Raw genomic sequence first — 17,747 nt, 5'->3', positions numbered from 1 at the left:
CATACACGAGCTTTTGCTGAAGCCAACCTGCGTGTACACGCGACTTGGGCTTAACGAACCTGCGTGTATGAACTTTCTCTTCTTCTTATAGTCTGATCATCAATTCCTTGTTGCTGACCTTCTGTACTATGATTTGTCATCAGTGAGGTTTGCCATCAAGGACAACACTTATCTCATAATGCCAACAGTTTGGTGAAGAACTATTTACCTATGTTAGAGTCTATGGAAGTCTAGCAACTCTTCATGTTCTGTCATTATATTCCTTGATAAACTATTGGACAGGGAGATTGCCTATCAAACTGTAGGGGACGGATTGACAAAAACCCTAAAGGAAGCCAAGAAATCTTTATGGTCTTCATTCCCTATCCAATGTGGTGTATATTCTCTACATGATTTCAAGCAGGCATAGCTTGAAATTGATAACATCAAATGTTTAAATGTTGCTATTGTTCCTGGCAGACAGCTTGATCCAAACAAAGTAGCACAAAATGTTACTGCTCAAGTAAAAATTAGGCAATTCAGTCATGAAGATGATGACTATGATGACCTATTTGAGTCTGTTAAGATGTTTTCACAAGCACAACACCTAGCTACATTGAAAATTAATCCAGAAAAGCTAGCGCAATTCAAAGAATACAGGGAAAAAAGACTGTAGAATATCCCTTTGGATCTGTTGAGTCTTTCTCAATTGATTTCCCAAGAAGAGAAGAATTCAGGACAAGAATCAGAGTAGGTTTCTAAAGACATTGAAGTGGAAGATAAATCAACAGAAATACATATTGATAAAACACCCTTCAATAATGAACTGGATGAAGCTTGGAAACAGTTTGATTAGCAGTTAAAAGGATAGCATGGGGCAGAGAATACTCAGCTGGAGAAAATAGTCAGCACACCCCAGAACAATGAACATAGCTCGTTTACTGATAGGGCTTCTGATAAAGCTATAAGTATAGATGAAATTGAAATCATCCAGGAATTCCCTTCATCTGAAATTGTCCTTAACGTGGAAGAAATCCCTCCTCTCGACGTCTTTTACAGTCCCAAACATGGGGCTATGGTGAAAAGACAAAGGAAAAGGAGAAGAACGAAGCAATCATCAACAATCATTCCCAGTGATATACCAATGGACATAGTGTGGAAGGATACACAAACTGATCCTTCAGAGAATTTAACAAAGTTTTCATAGTTTGTAGGTGCTTATGCATTTGCCATGATTGATAAAGCGGCAGAAGTTCGACAACTGCTTAGGGAAAAGAAAGAAAGAATTCTACAGTTGGAACATCAGTTGATAGAGGAAAAACAAAGTATTGATCAACAAGTGAAGACACAATTGTCTCAACTTTAGCAGAGCTTTTATCGATTAAAGCTCCAACATCCGGTAGAGATCAATACTAAGGATACTCAAATCCAACAGCTCTAGTTTTTCACTTGATCAGCTGAAGGAAAATCCTAAAGTGGAAGACTTTACAAAGGAAGAATTGGAGCTAAACACCTTGTTATCGCAACAACAAGCGATATTCTATCAGAATTTATCTATCATCAATCCACTATGTGTCAAAAGTGATTCATTGATGAATCAATCATCCAATCTGAGGGTGAATTTCAATGACATTGATGATAAAATCTCAGGATTTATAACATGGCAGGATACACCAGAAGGTAAAGCAGCAGACCTTCCCAGAATAGAGGAATCTCACAAGGAAATCCTCTTTATTGATTGGGACATTTAGTTGAAATAGGCAGAAAGAGCAACCTCCAGGGAAAATGATGTTGCCAATAACATAATTGAAACTACATATGATAACCTACATAATGGCAACTTGATTCAAGAATGCCCACTTGGTAATCTCCCTGATATTGAAGTTCTGGAAAGGCAATGGTAGGAAATTTCAAAGGCAAAGGAAGAAGCAATTAAAAAGTTGAAAAAAATTCACTGGGAGATTTACTGGAAATATCTTGTGAAGCTACACAGTCAGTGGCTAATTCTCCGTTGCCTTGCTGACTCATCCATTCATATGCTTCCTGTGCTTTCAGATGCAGTGTACACTGGAAAAATACACATGAGGACAAGTCAACCCCCTAAATTTAAGCCAATGTTATGTATTTACAAGCTCAGGCAGCGAACGTAAGAATATACACAATTACATTCATGGTCTCTTCATTTCAACTTCTATTTTTTTCCTATTGTCTCTTATTTTAAGGAGAGTTGTTTCGACCTCCTCAACACTTTTTATGTATTGTCTATTTTTATATTTTATTTTTGTTATATAAACCCTTTCATGTCTACAAAGAAAGGGTCCCCAAATTTTATAAGAAAAGGCTTTGGAAGCTTGCACTTATGTACTTTCAAGCTTATCTTAGCAGAATGACTGGATCAAGCTCCTGAAGTTTTGTAGAGAAGGCTTTGAGACCTTGCACTTTTGTATTCTTGAAACCATCTTAATGAGAAAAACTAGACCAGAACTATTTCTTTCATGAGTAGAGTAACATATATTGGGTACTTTTATCATTGTATTTCTGTTTTGTTTACGAATTGATATTCATTCCTCTTTATATTGTTTATTATATGTATTTTTTCTAATGCAATTATGCATTTATTCATTTCTGAACATGCTAGAATTTTCATCTTTAATACATATATAAGCGATTTGTTAATGTTATTTGATTGTGATACGAGTTTCATCAATTATTTTGATTAACTATTTAATCAAAATAATTATCTTAAATTCTTTTCATTTTTGCAAGTGTTTGATTAATCTTTATTATCATGCACTAAGGACAATTATTTTAGATCTCATAAACATAAGTAACCTTGGGGAATAGATAGATTAATACATGTATTTTAGTTTATAATCACTTCCATTTATCACCTAGATTCGGTTATAAGAACTCTACATCCATTCTATCACATTTTATTGGGAAACTGGTCCCATTATATCCAGATGGAGCCACTATTCCAAACAGAAAAGGGACAGTATTCAAGTCCCCAACCAGGTGGTTATCTCCAATGCTTTTTCACTGATTTTAGAGGCATCAACATAACATGTGCTTGATTTGCATAAAGTTTAAGAGAGCCAGGCCATGGAATGCATTGGAAAGCAAAGTGAAAAAAAGTCTAAGCCATTAAAAAATTCCTTATGATTAAAAGGAAAAATACTTCGGGAATTAAAAGAGAAATTTCAAGAAATTTCACCTAAGAACAAAGCATAAAGAAAAATTTAACAGATAAATGAGGTTAACATCACAAGATGAAGTAATTATAACAATATCAAAGGAACTTTAAGTTGAAATCCTCATAATAATGAAACTTTTTCATTGATTTACATAAAATTTAACAAAATCATACCACTAAATCACTAGAAAGCAGAGCAGAGAAAGCCTAAACAAATGAAATAAATCCTTTTCCCCAACTAAAAGATAAAATATGAAACACCAGGATGGTATCGAGATGTAGTGTAAGGTTAGTTCTTTGTTTCACTAGAGGATCTAGCTCAACTCTGACAACATTAGCCAGAACACTTCAAATCTATTAGTTATGTCCATGGCTCTGCCAGGGCAACGACAATCACAACGACACAAGGAAGGACATGATAACAATGGTAGTGTGGATGAGTGTCCAAGAGATGGGCCCACAAATTTATTTATAGCAAATTAATTACATTATATAAGGCTTGCATAATTTGACATATTCACATGGTTCTCAATGATATTAATATCCTTTGCACGTTCTAACATTGTAAACACTTGTCCATCTTTATACATCGCCTAACTATGCAAAGCCTCCCTTTTTTTAAAAGAACAAATAAAACAATGGTAGGAAATGTTGTGGGTGTACATGGTGAACTCAGGTCTCCCAGTGAGTGATCGTGAACAAGAAAACAAGTTCAAAATCTATTACATTATGGGAAGATGATTTTATTATGTATCACATTCTTGAAAAATGAGTTTATTATGTTTTATCTTGATTCCCTTCATGAATTCCTTTAGGCGGAAGCACTAAAGTGCTACATAACTCACATACCTGGTGGGATATTCATTTTAGCCCCGCCAGCCATAGGGTACATGATTTTTCAGCATTCGTTGTCGAAAGCATATAAATGAGGTGAGGTTGTTGAAGGTATATAATTGTTGCAGGGGGTATTTATAAAGGCTTGCGCGCTGCCCACTTCATGGATTAGATTTTAGTTCTCTTTATTAGTTGTGGTCTGGTTGTTACATGTTCATTAGAAGTAAGTTTAATGTTGTTTATTCGGATGGTTTGTAATTGTTGCAAAAATATTCAAATTCTTTGCTAATATGAATTACAATGTCAAAAGTGTATTCATAGCTAGAATACAATGTTGTTTATAGGCATTGAAATGAACTGCTAAATGTTTTTTCCGGCGAAAAGACAAATTTCATAGCATTTTTTAAGCAAATTATATTTTCTCGACGGTTTTGTCAAGAAAATCACAATTTCTTTACGGGTTTCTCAAATTTCACAATTTTAAATCTAAGGATTTTAAAATCTCTTTTTTCCACATACTATAAGGTCAAGCTCACACAATGTTTTGAAACCTACTCAATGGTTATTCGGTATCAATAAAAACCTTCGTTTGAGCTATCGATGTGCAAAACCCTCCTCATCTTCACCCTCGTAACAATCCAGTAAATAGAGAAGTCCTATATGGCGGTGATAGTAATCAATACTATATGATGGCTAGTACGCACATCTCTTTTTGACTTCCACTCTTTGAATCAGTGAACATGTATTTCTTTCTAGATGGGTAAGCCAAACTAGCTGAATGAGGCATGAGCTATCGAGTTAGATTAGGATACTCTCCTTATAGTTTAGTAAGCCGATGGAAAAATAAGTTAGTTTAAATGGATTAGTTCTATAAGGTCAGCGCTTAATAGGCTTAGTGTCTGGATTAATATAAATATTCATCTCTCCAAGATGCCCTTTGATTCCTTTCAATTCTATGAAATTCTGCAAAACAAGACATGTATTTTTTAATTCACACTTATTACAGTGTTTTTTATGGGTCTGAAACAAACTGGAAAACATTTTGTTAAGTGAAAAGACAAATTAAATTACATTACATTTTTAAGCAAATTATATTTTCTTCATCAGTTTGCTGGCCAAATTACATTTTCTTGTCGTGTTTCTCAAATCTCACAATTTTTAATCTAAGGGTTTCCAAATCTCTATTTTTCCACTTAATGTTCTCACTAATCTAATGAATTGAACTGACTATTTTTTTTATGAGTTGTTTAAGTCTTCATCTTGCAGATTAAAAACAGTAAAGAAACCTTACTTGCGAAGTGGAGAACTTTGGAATTCATTCAGTAATATTTTGAAATATTTTCAAAATGCAGAATAAAACTAAGTTCAATCTTTTGAACTGCAAAACCAATACATCATAATTCTATTCCATACACATTAATTTAAGTAAATTGGAAGAACACTTTTTGAATTTAGAAGATATATTGAATATTGAAACTTCAGATTTGTAACAAATAATTTTCAACTTTTGCATAAAACTGTCTTGCACATTGTCCTATGTTGTCAATGTCGTGGCTTATCAATGTTCCACAGTTGGTTTTTTCAGACTTCATACTTCCATGATAGGAAAGGAACCAGACAAAGCTTCTTTCTTGAAACAAATTCTATATAGAGGATTTTTCATTTGGGTTTTTCTTGCAGCATAAGATTTCATTTAGATTTTTTGAAGCGTACTTGACTTTTAGACGTGAGCCACATCCATGAGCTTCAACAATAGCCTTCCTTGCAATAGCCTTCTGTCTTATTTAACTGTTTGTTTCTCCTTTACCAACAAGTCTCTTAGCATGCCCATCTCTCCTTTACCAGCACCATCATGTCTCTTACCATGCCCATCTCTCCTTTACCAGCACCAACATGTCTCTTACTATGCCCCTCTTAGTTATACATTAAATATGCCATTGGTACACACGTGGAGGACTGTCAAGAAGTCTCCAACATATGGAATCAATGGCATCTGATACCAACAACTGGATTTTGTGCACAACAAAACTTTGCGTGCAGTGCTGAAAAACCTTGAATAACAAAAAACTTTGCCACAGACTTAAAATCAGTTGTCATGACTTACAATGAGTTGTCACAACATGCAAACTGGATTTTTGGATAAAATAAATTGTCACAACATTCTTACATTTCTTACATTGGGATTCACGAAGCGTGCAATAAGAGGTCCATTTTTTTATATCCAAAAACTTTCATTAAAATTTAGATGGATGAAAATTGAACTGTAAAAATTTAGTTAAGTGCTGATAAACCAAAAAGAAAATTGGTCAACCAATGAATTAATGTGCCATCAACTAGCCCCAAGGGTTAGCTCAGTTGGTCAAAAACCGTGCCTCGCCATCGGGAGGTCACAGGGTCGAATCCACCCAAAGCCCTTGGGGTTAGGTCTTGTAGTAGGCCGAGGGGCGATTTAGCCTAGCTATCGCCCAGATTTTTCCGTGGACGTAGCGATCACTCACTGACCAGGGTGCTCGTGAACCACATGCAAAAAAAAAAAAATGTGCCATCAACCATCTAGTGACCACTATAGTCCATGATGGCCCATTAATTCATTAGTTGTCCAATTTTTTTTGGCTTTATCAGCGTTTAACCAAAGTTTTATAGTGCAATTTTTATCCATCTGAATTTTAACGAAAGTTTTTGGATATAAAAAAAACAACCTCTTATTGCACGCATAGAGAATCCCAATGTAAGAATGTTGTGACAATTTATTTTATCCGAAGTCCAATTTGCAGAATGTGGTGACAATTTATTTTATCCGAAGTCCAGTTTGCATGTTGTGACAACTGATTTTAAGTTTGGGGAAAAGTTTTTTATAACCAAAGTTTTTTAGCATTGCACCCAAAGTTTTTTCGTGCACAACAACTAGTTGTTGGTGTCAGAATTCCATATGTTGGAGACTTCTCAACAATCCTCCATGTGTGTACAAGTGGCATCTTTCGTGTATAACTGTGATGGGCATGGTGAAAAACATGCTAGTGCTATTAAAGGAGAGATGAGCATGGTAAGAGACATGATGGTGCTGGTAAAGTAGAGATGGGCATACTAAGAGGCCTGCTGGTAAAGGAGACAAAAGCAGGTAAATGAGGCAGAAGGTTATTGCAGGGAAGGTTATCGCTGAAGCTCACGAACGTCGCTCACATTCAAAGTTAGGTACGCTTCAAAAAATCTAAATGCAAGACTATTAAGTGAGAAAAACCCTCTGTACAGAAGTCGTTTCAAGAAAGAAGCTATGTCTGTTCCTTTCCTATCCTGGAAGTCTGAAGTCTAAAAAACCCAACTGTGGAACATTCTTAGCCACGACATTGACAATATAGGGCAATGTGCAAGATAGTTTGCTGCCGAAGTTGAAATTTATTTGTTACCAATCTGAGTTTTCAATATTCAATATATCTTCTAAATTCAAAAAGTGTTGAATATATTTTCTTTCCAATTCACTTAAATTGATGTGTATGGAATATAATTATGATGTAATGTTTTTTGCAGTTCAAAAAATTGAACTTAGTTTGATTATACATTTTTAAAATATTTCAAAATCTTACTGAGTGAATGCCAAAGTTCTCCGCTTCGCAAGTAAGGTTTCTTTCCTGTTTTTAATATGCAAGATGTAGACTTAAACAACTCATAAAATAAATAGTCATCTCAATTAATTAGATTAGTGAGAACATTAAGAAACCCTTAGATTTAAAATTGTGAGATTTGAGAAACCCCATAATAAAATGTAATTTGGCCAACAAATTGATGAAGAAAATATAATTTGCTTAAAAATGTAATGTAATTTAATTTGTCTTTTCGCCTAACGAAATGTTATGCATTTCGTTTTAGAACCATAAACAACAATGTAGTCAGTGGGACTTAAACAATACATGTCTTTTGTTCATTAGATCAACAAGAACATTTATGTGGAAAAAAGAGATTTGAAAACCCTTACATTTAAAATTGTGAGAATTGAGAAACCCATAAAGAAATAATGATCTGCTTAACAAACCCATCTAGAAATTGTGAGAATTGAGAAACTCGTAAAGAAATTGTGATTTGCTTAACAAACCCATCTAGAAAATATAATTTGCTTAAAAAATGTTATGGAATTTATCTTTTCGCCAAAACAAACATTTAGCAGTTCATTTCAGTTCCTATAAACAACATTATATTCTAGCTATGAATACACTTCTGACATTGTAATTCATATTAGCAAAGAATTTGAATATTTTTGCAATAACTATAGACCATCAATATTTTTGAATAAACAACATCAAAAATTACTTCTAATGAACACGTAACAACCATACCACAACTACTAAAGAGAGCTAGAATCTAATCCATGAAGTGAGGAGGTGGTCAAGCCTTTATAAATACCCCCTGCAACAATAAGACACCTTCAGTAACCTCACCTCATTTATACACTTTCGACGACGAATGTTGAAAAATCATGTACGCTCTGGTTGGCGGGGCTAAAATGAATATCCCGTCAGGTAGGTGAGTTATGTAGCGCTTTAGTGCTTTCGCCTAAAGGAAGTCATGAATAGACTCAGGATAAAACATAATAAACTCACCTTACTAGAATGTAATAGATTTTTAACTGGTTTTCCTGTTCACTATCACTCACTAGAAGATCTGATTTCACCATGTACACTCACTTAGTACCAATAAAGGACAAGAACAAGGCTCATACGCAGTCGGGTCGATCAATAAAGGCTAGCTGAAAAAAACTCTCACTCATAATGACATAAGGAATTATTATGGGTAGCGGACAAGCAGAGGAAAAAATGCACTAGTAGTGCTAATGACCCATAAAGAATAAGCTTTTGGACGTTTCTCCTATACAATCAAGTGCGCCAGTTTTCAGGAGTTCCGCATAGCGAAGTGCGTCATTCAAGTTCTTTATTGTAACACCACCTCACTCAATAACATCCCTTCCAATTGCAAATCCAATTGATCAAGTTGGAGAAAAAGGTTGGTTGGGATCGATCTATATGGTTGTGCTACGTTCTCTCTCTTCTGAATCCGCATGAAGACCAAGTATGGGTATGACCTCCTTACCTCACCAGTGCTGCTAACTCATTCCATTTAATGCGGGTTTTGCCTCACCCTCAGTCCCATCAAGATCCACCCATTGATCCCAAGCCAGATGATCTAAAAATCCTTTCCTTCCATCCCATTTAATCGAGGTTGTGCATAGTCAGGTGATGTATAAAGAAGGACAAGTGTTTACAATGTTAGAACGTGTCAAGGATATAAATACTGTTGAGAACCACGTCAACACGTCAAATTATGTGAGCATCATATAATGTAATTAATTTGCTATAAATAAATTTGTGGGCCCATCTCTTGGCCACACATCCACACCATTGATATCATGTCCTTCCCTGTGTCGCCATGCTTGTCGCTGCCCTAGCAGAGCCAAGGACATAGCTAATAGATTTGATGTGTTCTGGCTAATGTTATCTTAGCCCAACTAGATGCTATAGTCAAATAAAGAACTAACCCTACACTACATTTCGATACCGTCCCGGTGTTTCAGATTTGACCTTCTTAGTTGGGAAAAAGGATTTATTTCATTTATTTAGGCTTTCTCTACTCTGCTTTCTAGTGATTACAGTGGTATGATTTTGTTAAATTTTATGTAAATTAATGAAAAAGTTTTAGAATTACAAGGATTTCAGCTGAAAGTTCACGCAAGACTATAGCGATCACTAGATCGTTGACGGCCCATTAATTCATTAGTTGACCAATTTCTTTTGGCTTTATCAACGTTTAACCAAAGTTTTACAGTTCAATTTTCATCCATCTAAATTTTAACAAAAGTTTTTGGATATAAAGTAATCGACCTCTTATTGCACGCTTAGCGAATCCCAATGTAAGAATGTTGTGACAATTTATTTTATCCCACCTCCATTTTTTAGTAGATTTTCTCACTCCTCAAAGTAGTCCATCAACTATCTTTGCATGCGGAAAATCACAACCACCATTGTTGCATTCTGCTTAACTATATCTAACTCAAAATTAACGTCTGTTTACCAATAGGTAGGATTGAGTTGTTGGTTGTTGGAGTTTTGTTGAGAGATTTTGTCAACATTCTCTTTGTTTGGAATCTGTTGGAATCATGAGCACTATTTATGTGGGTTGTAATTTGGCTTTGTGAACAATATACGAATTGATTTGTGAGTAATTTATGCACCATGTTTGTTTTACCAAGTGTTTTATTAGTATGAAAGCTTGTATGAACTTAACTCCCTAAGTCAGTGCCCAAACCGATGGAAGAGATGTGAGGGATTCCAAATTCTCTGTACATTAGGACAACGTGTAACGTTAGATTAATTTAGAGTGTGAGAGTGTGCGTGAAGATTGGAGTTTTTTTTTTCTTTTTTTTGTGTAATCGGATTGCAGACAACGGGAAATTTTTGGACCTCCTAACTATTTTAACCAGGGCGTCGAGGCATCAAGGAGAGCTTCTTTTACACTGTTGATATGTTGAGATTGCCTGTGTGCTTGCTTTGAGCAGTGAGCGCTGTGTGGAGCCTTTGAACTATTGCGTTGAACCTTGAACCTACTACGTTGAGGGCTTTGTGGAGTCTTGAACGACTACGTTGAGCCGTGGACTGGGCTGTGAGTTTCACAGCGTTGTGGCCGAGCTCGCTTGTGGTGTGGGAGAAGAAATTTGACATGGTGGATAGCCTAGCGTTGCACTTTCCATGGTTCAACTGCCAGTGGGCATTGGATCTCATGGGGACGGAGTGGCTGTTGATTGATAGTTTGTAGAATAGCTATAAGTAAACTTCATATGACGGGGTGCTAAGGCATTGATATCACTACCATTGTTTGTCGTGGAGACTGCAAGATCCGTAAAAATGTGTACAGTATCGTTGAGTTCCAACATAGTGTCCTGTTGCTGCGATGATTGCTCGAAGAATGTCAAGCCTCAATGGATGCTGAGAAGGGTATTCGTACGGGAAGAAAGACCATGTTGTTTTCATTATAATTTTCCTGCAAGTTTGGGTTTGTCGATTTAATTTTTTAACACAATGCAATGAAAGTATGAAACTAGAGCTATGCGGAGTGAAAGTAGCTGTCATCAGAAACACTCTTACTTGGGGCTGATTGTATAGTTCATTAATTAAGAAGTTTGGCTCTGAAGCGGGTGGACGTTTTTCGTCTACATTTCGGCTCAATTCTTTTTGAAAGGGAGGAGGAGCTCATAGATCCCTGCGACTAACAGTGAAGCTATGGTATCTTCATGCTCGAAACGAGGAGATTTAATTCACGGGAGGCTATGCGCAATCATTCCATGCTGGACTGTCAGTTACTCATCTCATGTGTAAGATATCTCCATTGTGCACAGGAGGAGATCATTAAAAGATACTTGTGTGACATTTCTTGAGTATTCTATTTTAAATTATGTATTAGTGTTGTATTTGAGTTTGTAAAATTTTTATTATGAAAGAACTAACAAAGAAACATAGCATAAATTAGTGGTTATCTATGTTTTTTTTGGTGTTGAGCAAACATATTGCTAATTTTATTATGTGAATCTATTATTTGTTGATGGGGCTTCAAGAGCGTTGTGCTTAGAGCTTCAAGAGCATCATTTACACGTTACTTTATGAAATCTATGTGTAGAATAGTCAATTGTATAATTGATTGTTAGATACAATATCAAGATTGTTCTTCGGGAGATTGAGAAGCATCAATTATACAAAGTTCATCAAAGATGGTTAGAGGCGGTTATGTCTTAAATGAGTTGAATGGGAAGCTCAAATATTGTGGTGGTGAAAGAGCATTGTCTGGAGACTTCAAAATCAGAATATGTGCCTAGGAAGACCAGACAAATGTGACATGTGAATTGTAATTTGTCATTTCTGTATTAATATTTGTAATGATATAATGTACGCATTAAAGGGGGGACTTGGAATAATTCTTATATTAGTATATAGGTAGGATTGAGTTGTTGGGTGTTGGAGTTTTGTTGAGAGATTTTCTCAACATTTGGCTTGTTTGGAATCTGTTGGATTTCATGAACACTATTTATGTGGCTTGTAATTTGGCTTTGTGAGCAATATACAAATTGATTTGTGAGTACTGTGTGCACCATGTTTGCTTTTCCAATTGTTTTGTGAATAAGACTTTTTTTCCGCCACATCAGTGCAAAACGCTATCTACCTTAGAGATTATGAAAGCAAACTAAAAGCTGGAATTGCTTGACTAGTAAGAACTTTTGTTGGAAATAATCTTGCTATGGAACTGAACATTCCATTAGAAATCCTGCCAGGGAATTGGACCATGCACTTAAAGTGGGAGAATTGTAGCTATAATTTCCATTGTATGAGTGCTTGTCAGGCAAAAAGATGCTCCTCGTAGGATATTCTCAAAAACATGCAACATTTAGCTATAGAAAGCTGACTTCTACCCCATGCTTTTATGTTCCTGCTAAATTTCTCGTCATTTAGTTTGGTAGGATTCTTCTCCAATTTAAAGTTCTCGTCAAAACAACTAAATCCTTTGGATCTCTATTTAAATTTATGTCAGAGCGCCCAATTCCTTCGGATCCACATTATCAACAAGAAGAAGTTGGTTGCAAAGTCTTCAATGTGGGTTATATAATTAACAAGTCTCCTAATCAATAGGTTTCAACGCGTACAATTGTTTTCAAAAGTAGATAAAAAAATATAATATTGTTAACCTCTAAAAGTGCAATAAAGAATCACAATGTTGATTAACGGGATTTAAAAAGCATAACATAAATATACAGTGGGAGTGCGAAAACAACTTCTAATACGAGTCAGCTAGAGGACACTCGATTTATTTAAGGTCTTATACGAATACTATATTGTGATTTATATAGTATGTTAAATTTTCCAATTCCTGAATGAGGAATAATATGATAACTCACAATAGATTTGAATTTATACTGTGCATCGTCAGCACGTCTCAAAGGTTTCCAAAGCCATGTTAATAGGACCACACCTCCTTACCATTTATGATCTTCCACAAAGGCCATTTGCTTCACTGAAACGTTCTTTATGCAAAATCTCCCAATGGAATAGTTGCCACCATAAAATATCGAAATGGAAGAGTTTCCACCATATCATGTGATGTTTGGTAAGGGAGTGCTTGGTTTCATTGAAGAATATCCACACAACACGAAATTCAAATAGAATCTATACAACATTCTAAAAATTGAGCTATCACTACTCTAACATCCAATATCAATGACAATTTTTAAAATAGAACTTCCACTACTCTAACATCCAATATTGATCACAATTTTGATAATTTATGTTTCTCCAATCATGTTAATCAGAGTATCTCTAGGATCAAAATAAATTCTAAAAATAAAGCTACCACTATTTTAACATTCAATATTAATGACAATTTTAAAAATATAAATTCCACTACTCTAACATCCAATATTTATCATGGCTTTCATAATTCAGGATTCTCCAATTAAAACTAACATGGCTCTGAATCATAGTATCTCTATGATCAAAATAGATTGTTGGAAAAGGAAGGAATGTTTAATTTGTACTAGTCAATTTTCTGCTACATAACTCTTTAATACATGCTTCACAGCTTGATAATAACACCCAACCTTTTACTCTATTATACTTTATTACTAGTGTATGTTGCAAGATACACAACCTCTTAATAAGGTATGGATGTGCCTATGATTTTGTTAATCATAACAATTCTAGTTTGATGATAATATAATCAAATTAGAGCTCTCAAACTTGTGCTTGTGATTAGTCTCTCAAACTTTTACATGTGGACATGTTCTTTCACCAAAAGACTTGACAAAGGTCTTTGAAAAGGTACCTAATCCGTTTCCTTTTTAATCAAAAACATGGTACTGGGCAAAAACATGGTACTCGGCAAAGAAACATTGATATTTTAGTAAGATTTCATTTTGATCACTTGCATTTATATTTATTTACCAATATTATTCACTCCAAAATACTAACGAACATAATATATCTTAATCATCAAGATAATTCATGAAAATACTCAATTTAAAATACTAAGAATACTAACAAAAATCAAGACCATTCACAAAAATAGTCAATTTAAAATATTGGAAATCTAATGGAAAAATAATTGTATCAACTTTTAAATGCTAAAACTCTAGTCAATCACGAGTAAGATTGGAAACTCATAAACTTCTTTTATGTTTTCTAATTTCCTTATCTATTTTAGATGATATGAAGTATAATATTAGCTATATGCTAAAATCTCGGACTCTTTAGAATATTTCTACAAAATAGTTTCAATGATAGATATAAAGTATGCTATTAGCTATATGCTAAAATGATATATTATCCTTTAATTGGACTCTTTAGAATATTTCTACAAAATAATTTCAATGATAGTTCCGATAGTTTTAAGGTACTCTTTAAAATATTTCTACAAAATAGTTTCAATGATAGTTCTGTTAGTTTACCTTAAAAATGAAGTCTATAGCTTAGCACATTGTCATGCACACAAAGATAATTAATGCATTAGAGATTCACATTATAAGTAGGCAATATTTGAGGTGTGAAAGTATGGTATGGATTTGATGCATAAGTAAGGGTTGTAACACTAAATGTATTCTCTCATTGACAAGCAGAGAAGAAAGCACTCTTTCCTTTCATGCATAGGTAATTCATTTTAGGTTGAGTCCATGTATAAAAAACACTCTATAATAGAAACTGTAATATAACTTTGCAGATAGTAAAAACTTGAAATATAGAACAAATTTTTTGTTTATGCATTAGTCTTAAAAGGAAATGAAATTTACTAATTTATTGAAAGATAGAAAAGCTATATGTTTTCCTTGTATTTGTAACGACAATAATGTTCTAAAGATAGGGCATGATAGAATTTGTGAACTATGACTACCTAAAGCTAAAGCTCTTATAGTAAAGTGTGTTAATTGAATTTTCTTTAAAATCACTGGTAACATCAATTTTATGTTGGTTATGATAGACTTTTCCACCCCTAATTGTAAAGAGCTATATATAAAAATTGAACAACCATAGTTATATTCATCAACTAGAATGATATTTTCTTCAATAATTTATAGAACTAAAAAATATTTCTGTAGTCATTGGAAAAAAATATTTTTTTAAAGATAGAATAAGAAATGTTATAATCATAAAGACATTTCCAAAACACCATTGACAATGGATCTAACTTTATTGTTCACATTTACATACAATCAACAACAAATATTTATCTACAAACAAGGGAAGGGAAATAAGGCTCAAATTACTTCATAGTTTAGTTACATAACTACCACTTTGTTACAATAGACTAAGACGAGGAAGAATTTTTGTTACGTAAACTTGATTCGGGATAGAGTCAAAATTTGACCAGGGTAAACAGTGATGGTTTTGGGGCACATGCTATTGTGCACCCATGGTATTATGCCCGTGGTATTATATGTAATGGAGCCTATAAAAGGTTGGAAGGACTTCATTGTAATGAAAAGGCTTGGAGGTGTGCGGTGAAGGCTCACTTGGTCGGATTGGCCAGGGTTTTGGCCAAGGATAATGAAACTTCATTATGATTGGGTTTTTCCCCGGATTTGGGGTTTTCTGGATAAACATGTGTATTTATGTGTTTATGGTTATTGCTGGTTAATTTTATATTTATTCCTCTCAGTATTTATTTATGCTATGCAGTAAATTTCTTAACAATTGGTATCAGAGCCAAATATTGGCTTCAAAGGGATTCTTTGATGCCAGGGGTTTATAGTGCCTGATGAGATCAATGCAGCGTTTTTCCAGATCTCGATCTGGAAAATAATGGTGGAACAATCGTACGCGGAAGATAGTGCCATAACCACCAGGGATCGTAGTGCATTTGCGATATTTACTAGTTTGGAACATTTTGACAAATTGTTCAGGGTTCATGCAGCTTCAAAAATTGTTCATTTTCTGCTACATGAGGCCACTGGTGCTGGAATCTACAAGGTTCTCAGAGGGCTCGCAGTTGGAGCGGTTTGATAGAAGTTTTTGAGCAAATCAAATTGAGAGAGGATGGATCAGAATCGCAGCAGCAAGAAACGAAAAAAAAAATTAATGAACTCAAAATTATTGCATGTAAACGGGCATACTACTGTAAGACCTCGTAAGGCATGTGTACCCCTGGTGATCACCGGTAAAGTCTGGGTTATACCTAGGTGATAGGGGGGATGTCGGGTTAACAATACCCCGGGTAAAAAATCTAAGGGGGGTAAGAGCTAGAGTGAGTGGGATTATCTCACTTAGCAGGTTTGGCTGGAGTTAGTCAATGAACCCCAAGTCAAGTTTAAGGGGGGAATTGTTAGGTAAACTTGACTCGGGATAGAATCAAAATTTGACCAGGGTAAACAGTGATGGTTTTGGGGCACATGCTATTGTGCACCCATGGTATTATGCCCATGGTATTATATGTAATGGAGCCTATAAAAGGTTGGAAGGACTTCATTGTAATGAAAAGGCCTGGAGGTGTGCGGTGAAGGCTCACTTGGCCGGATTGGCCAGGGTTTTGGCCAAGGATAATGAAACTTCATTATGATTGGGTTTTTCCCCGGATTTGGGGTTTTCCTGGATAAACATGTGTATTTATGTGTTTATGGTTATTGCTGGTTAATTTTATATTTATTCCTCTCACTATTTATTTATGTTATGCAGTAAATTTCTTAACAATTTTGGCCCGCACAAATGTTGTTCATTGTAGTACTTGTACTACCCAACAAATGTGTTAGATTTGGTTGGAATTTGGGAATGGAAGTAGTGCTTAAAAACGTATCTCTGATGTTTTGCAGTGTGCCTAGAATGCCCATCATAGTAGGCCATCCTTGAGGAGATTCATTTGCGCAAAGCAAGCCCACATTTATGAGTGAACTGATACAATTGATATCTTTATCTTCTTCATTACATCTATTAGTGCTCCTCAATAAACCCACGTCCACCACTTCTTGTACTCGGTTTGGAAAACTACTACCCACCCATTTTTGCAAATTCATTCCTTCCACAAACATGTGGTAGGTGGGATTCTTTCTAGTGAGAATTTCCAATAGCACTATTCCATAGCTATAAACATCACCTTTTGTTGTAACTTGCCCTCCCACTCCATATTCTACATTCATAGATCCTCATCTTAAATTTTTTAATTCAAAATGTTAAGTAAACATAAGAAAATCATAACATTGTTTAAGATGGAATATAGTTTAAATAATACCTGGAGGAATGTACCCTGTAGATCCTTTGAGTGCATTTGTGGAAGTGAGAGCTTCACCTTCATTATTTGGAAAACATATAGTAGCAATGCCAAAGTCTATTAAATATGCAATCATATCTTCACCCAAAAACACATTGTTGGGTTTCAAATCACAATGAATCACTTGTATAAAACAATGGTGATGGAGATATGTCATGCCTTGGGCAATGTCTATTGCTATATTCAACCTTTGAATCAAATTCAAACCACTTTGTTCTCCATCATCAGGATATAACCACTTTTCTAGGCTTCCATTTGCATTAATGGAAATATCAAAACTTTGATTTGGAGATTTGAATAACATGTTAGGACCCGAATCAAATTTCGGTGTCTAACTTTACCCAAAACTTTGCACTCTCTATCGAAACCCTTTTTAGCCCCTTCATTTTGTAGATTGAGAATCTTGACAGCGACCATTCTACCATCATTCAAAACCCCTTTGTACACTTTGCCAAAACTACCA

The sequence above is a fragment of the Pinus tabuliformis genome, chromosome Q, assembly GCF_031772625.1.
Source record: "Pinus tabuliformis cultivar Carrire ecotype Pingquan chromosome Q, CPIR1, whole genome shotgun sequence".
NCBI classification, from domain to species: domain Eukaryota; kingdom Viridiplantae; phylum Streptophyta; class Pinopsida; order Pinales; family Pinaceae; genus Pinus; species Pinus tabuliformis.
This window is presented reverse-complemented; position numbering follows the sequence as displayed.